This window comes from Drosophila navojoa, chromosome 5 (genome assembly GCF_054131105.1).
Source record: "Drosophila navojoa isolate 15081-1374.11 chromosome 5, UAZ_NAV_1.0, whole genome shotgun sequence".
Taxonomy (NCBI): domain Eukaryota; kingdom Metazoa; phylum Arthropoda; class Insecta; order Diptera; family Drosophilidae; genus Drosophila; species Drosophila navojoa.
Genome location: NC_142893.1, coordinates 9,738,103 through 9,743,944, shown reverse-complemented (window position 1 = coordinate 9,743,944; position 5,842 = coordinate 9,738,103). Strand labels below are relative to the sequence as shown.

Here is a 5,842-nt window from a genome sequence, read left to right as displayed (position 1 = left end):
TCCCGAATTCTCTGTCTCTCTCTCTCACTCTCTCTCTCTCTCTCTCTCTCAATGCGTTTATAATTGTTTCCAGCCTCAACTCATCTCCGCTGCACTTCTAACTTGGCTTTAATATCCGCCAGCAAACGCAGAAACGTAATTTTTGGTTAATGCGCCAAATGTGTGCCAAGGAAAACATATTTCACTTTTGCGCCAAGCCAACAGCTTTGCGGACGCCGGGAAAATGCCAAGAAACGGTCTGAAAATCAACTGCAAGAAATGAAGTTACCCTATAGAAATCAACTCTAGTTGGTTGCGTGATAGAATCGCTAGATAATGATATTGAATTATAAGAATATTATTATCAACTCGAAATGGTCTGACAACTTTATATATATTGAAATGCCTAAGTTATAAGGTCTAGACTTTTAAAGAGGTTAAGAACTTCTGGTAAATTTAAAAAATCCCTCTCTTTAGACCAAAATACCAAACGAAATGATCTCTCAGCTTAAGTTTATGACACGATAAACTACTTTTTCAGATGATAAGCATATACACATTTTATATAAAATGTATATATCATTTCGTAAAATAGTTTCCCTGCGCACTCATAACAAATACCAGTTTTTATTGTAAAAAAAAGGCGCATTAATATATCATATACATAAGTACATTATCCCTAAAGCATACATAAGGCCATAAAGAAAGGCTCTTAGTCATACGTTTATAGATCATATGGGGTAAGTATATACAAATTTTCGTGCTTATAGGAAGGCATTAACAGCCACGCTTGCCATAAGTGTGCACATATGTATATGTATGTGTGTGAGTATATGTGTATGTATAGGTGTATATATTTATACATTAATGCATTTGCAGTCTTTATGACAAAATTGAAATAAACCCTGGAGGACTACAATAAACCATTTGCTTACACGCATCTGTGCACTTTGCTCGAGCGTGTATATATGTGAGCGTGTGTGTGTGTGTGTGAGTATGTTGAGTGCGTAACAGTTGTGCTTCAGGCTTTAGCTACATAGTCATAAACACACGCCCTCAAACACACCCACTCCACACCCACTCCACACACACACACACACACACACACACACACACACATATGAGCAAAGTTATAGCTGGCAACCTGGCCACACACCTGAACAAAATTAATTTGTTTTGTTCTTTTACCTTTGGCTGCCTGAAGCGCTGCGCTTTCAATGAAACGATTGACGCTGCCAGCGCAGCACAGCGCAGCATACATACATACATACATATGTATAAAGGGTACACACACACACGCAGTTGGCCGCAAAAGCCATTGTCGTTTATTCATTTTGGCAACGCCGCCCTTCTGCGCATTTAATGGCAATTTGTGCACAAGTGTGTGTGCGTGCGTGTGCGTGTGCGTGCGTGTGTGCTAGTGTGTGTGAGTGTGTTATGTTGTGTTTTGGCAGCTGTGCATTAGAGTGAGATCTCTGGCTGTGTGCGCCTCGCAAAAAAGGTGTCTAAATTGAGACGCCGTGTCGCAACATTAACTGCCATGTGCGTAATTAAAATTAACTGCCGTAGCTGCTGCTGCTACTGCTTCTCCTGCTGTTCCTGCTGCTCCTGCTGCAAATTGGTTTTGCTTGTTACCCAACAAAAAAGTACAGAACAAAATGTAGCATATTGTAATGTTAGAGAGTAGCATGTGCTGCGTGCTTGTTGCTAGTGCGTGACACGATAGAGACAACAGCGCGTATGCGTGATAGAAAACTGAAAACATTTCGCATTTTATTGTTTACATTGAATCTTTACAGCTATAGTAGACATTTAGTTTGGTAAGCATAACACTTGTCCTTGTATCTATCTATGAGCACAGCCACAAGGAAATCTGATTATTAGGGGAAATAATTGAAGGAAAAAAGGAAAGATGATCTCTTAGCCAAGAAATACTGAGAGAGAGTTTATAGCATTATTTTCATGAATTCATGAAAAGATGTAATATTATCTATAAATTACTTTACAAAAGAACTAAGAAAATTTATTTTTTATTATAATTTTAATATATTTAATTTTTTATATATATATATATTTTTTTTTTGTATTAAATTCATTTTTTTATCAACATTCTTTTCTCTCTTTATGAAATTATTATTATATTATATATATTTTTTTATTATATATATTATCATATTATATATATTATTTACATATTTACAATTTTCATTTTGTTTATAATTTAAATTTTAAACTTCCCTATAGCTTTTATTTTTATCATCTGTCAGCCTCTACCCTAAACATCTCCCTTTAGAGGCATCTCAAATGAATAGCCATAAAGCTTCAATGCTACATGGAAACTCATTTAGCTTGAACATTTGGCTTTAACAGTTTCAGCAGTCGAGCGCTTAAATTGTTTTAAAGAGCTGCAAATTATTTTAGGCTAGGTGCCTAATTAGCTCGCGCTGTTGTTAGTATGCGCCCAAAAACACAAATGAGGATGGGCGGGGAGGGCGAGGAGGCAACAATATATGCCACGCCCACATAGCATACAATTAGCAGCTGAATTTCCATTTGTGCGGCTGCTGCTTAAAAGTTGCGTTGCGTGATTTGCGCAAAAGTTGCGCAATTTTCATTAGCACCTCAAAAACTTTGCTTTAGCAACTGTGCTAAGAAGCAACGGGATAACAGATCGCTATCTCACTCGCCCTGCCTGCCACTCTTTGGCTTTCTCGCTCTCTGCTGCTACTGGCAGCTTAAGCATATCACAACTGCAATATTTTCTGCCCAATGCTCTCTGGCCAGGAGCAATGAGCTATGCATGTCACGTAGCTGCGACTGCCGCTGTGAGCAGCACCCACTCACACACACACACATGCATATGCCGTAAGAAAAAAGAAGAAGAGAGCGCGCATTGCAATGGCATCACGAGCTTGGCCTGCATCACACAGCTATTCAGCTACCCGGCTGCCCGCTCTCTTTGTCTGCTTCTCTTTGCATTTCCCCTCCACCCGGTCGCTGCCTTTCCATGTTAAATGCATGCCAAAGCCGAAGGCTAACTACATTTGGCCCCCGCAACGACCTCTACTTTATCAACTATGTGTCGCTCTCTCTCTCCCTCTATGCACATATGTGTGTGTGTGTGTGTGTCTGTATGTGTGTGGCTGATGGGTTAGACAAAGTGCACTGTTGGCCATAAAGTTATCTATGCCATTTATTCGCACAATTCGCTTGTTTTAAAGTTGCGCACATTATTCCAGCCGCATAGTTGACAAATTTTCCGCAGGCAACCTTATTGGACATAAATGTATATATATACTCTATATGTACATATATATGCATAAATCCCTATATTTCTATTCGTGCAGCAGATGGCCACGTTTATGGCTCTATGACTAGATGAAACTCAAATTAAAAGCATTCAGCCCGAGGCCCTGTTTAGAAATGATGTGACGGACGAGGGATTTTGATGATTGGGTCTCGTTGTCAAACAAAATGCATAAAAAATTGTTACAGGAAAAACTTTATTTGCTCCAATTTGCAATTTATGTTTATGCAGCCAGCTCGAAATGGGTCAAATTAAAAAATGAAATAAAAATGGCCTTAAATATTTGATGATAGCAAATGTAGAGCTTCCTCAAAGGGATTTAAAATATTGGCAGCTGTAAAAGCTATTAGATATAGTATATAAGTATTACAAATTTAAATTCGTATTAAATTCGAATTATTGATTCATTTATACATGTTTTTAGTCTTCTTTTATAAACAGCTAAAAAAAGCTAAAAAATCTATGTTATAAGAGCAATCACTCAAAAGATTAGCATTTTTTTGGCTACACAAATGTCCCAGCTGCATTTAGATAAAGAGCAAGGAACGCAGACACACAGAGAGCGATAGAGAGAGGGAGCGCGCTCACTTGTGGGCAATAATTTATGCCCGCGCTGTTGACACGTCATTATTGTTGTTGCGCTTGATCCCGTGAAATGTATGGGCAGCAGCAGTGACTCTGAAGAGCGGGAGAGGTCACTCATTCCATGCGCTCAGGATCCCGCTATGGTACAGCCAAAAGTAGAAGGTGAAAAGAGAGTAAGTGTATAAAATGACTACCGGCTGAGTCTTGTTTTGTTGGTGAGCGCAGGGGCGAGCGTGAGTGGAATTGGGCAATTTAGTCTGTGCGTGTCCGTTCTTTTGTTCGATTGCATTGCCGCGCTCCTGCGTTTGATCGGCTGCGTTTCTTTACGTGTATGTAAATTAAATTTATATTCTAATGCGGTCAAATTAATGAAAATAGTGCAAAGTGAAATGTATGTAGTTGTATTGTGTTACAAAGTGTATAACCATTATAATTTTGACATATTCAAATAGACTTTTATTGGAAATTATTTTCTGCAAGCAATTAATGTGCGAGTCATTCAAAAAGCTTTAGAGGGAGACCGAGAGAGAGAGAAAAAGCCGGACTGGAAGGCATATGTGAGTACTTGAAAGCTTTACTTAGTTGTATGTATGTAGCGTATGTTGCGGGAAATAAGCAAAACAGAGGATATATTTAAATATTCGCATTTTATTTAACTAACTTTTTGTTTAAATCGTTAAATCCACAATCATATTATCCAAAGTGGGCGTGAAAATGTTTGTTGTATGCGAATATTGGTAAAACAATTACTCAATGCAAATGTTCGAGCATTTGACATTTGGTTAATGATTTGTTTGGAATTTGTGCTCGTAGGTTGGTCAGTTTGGATCATCAATCAGCCTGGATGCTGTAAACAACAGTTGTACATGCCCCATGGCCAAAGTCCTTGGCGAATCGCCGATATTCTATCAATAGTTTTGGGCTGCGCTTAAATAACATGACAGACCGAGTGCAATTATTGATGATGCCGACTGCCATTGCGAATTTGATAAATGTTGCCAAGGCTTGGCTGTCAATGCGGCTGTTGCGACTCTCGAATTCTTCGTTCGCTTTGTTTAACATGCCGCAGGTGACGTGACCCGAAACCGAGCCGAAAATAAACGTGTATGCAACATGTTGGCGGTTGCACATGGAAAAGCTAGGTCCTGGCCTGCCAGAAGCTGTCAGCCAGTCAGGCAGTCAGCCAATCGGCAGTTCGTTAGCGCCGTTGCATATGAGATTCGATGCGAGCTTTCGGCAATTTATTTCAATTTGTTGCATCAAAGGATGGCCTCAAAGAGCCAATGATGGCCTTAATTACGGCTCATGAACCATAAATCAAGTGTGTGGACAGAGGCAAGGACTTCGACAGCATTGCAATTGCTCTTTCTTCATAATTGTTTGGCCGCGCCCAATTGTGGAGCAATTTGCGCCAAGACTTTGACATTTAAGCCCAAGTTCAAGTGCTTTAACCTATCACGCAATTAACCGCAACATTGTAGACTTAATTGAAATCCGACACCTCGACGGGTTGTTTTTTTTTTTATTTACTTATTTATTTTACTTTTATGCTTCTGTTTGACTTGAAAACGCAGCAGCACTTGAAGTTTATCGCGCCAATTGCGCCCTTGGGAGCATTTTGCTATGCGCCGCACTTCAATTAATTCACCCACCCACACACACACACACACACACACATGCGCATACATACACACATAGGGCGCAAAGAAATTGAATTTGGCATTAAGCATACGCAACGTTTGCCGTCTGCGCTGCTTAACTGATTCATTTGAAGCGAATTAACATTTAGATTAAAACGCAACACCAAAATGCAAAGTACAAAAATACTAAAGAAAGAAACAAGTAAAATAAATATATATATATAAATAAATATATACATATGTATGTCTATGTGCAGGCGTATATATTATATATAATTTTTCATAAATATTTATTGCAAGCGACGGACTTTGCGGCGACTTTGGCAACAGT

At 39.0% G+C, this 5,842-nt stretch overlaps 1 protein-coding gene across 1 annotated transcript in view; it reads left to right on the top strand.

Moving 5' to 3' along the window:
- LOC108653075 (uncharacterized) overlaps positions 1 to 5,842 on the top strand; it is a 102,113-nt gene that overhangs the window by 50,845 nt on the left and 45,426 nt on the right. The gene's annotated exons all lie outside the window — the stretch shown is intronic.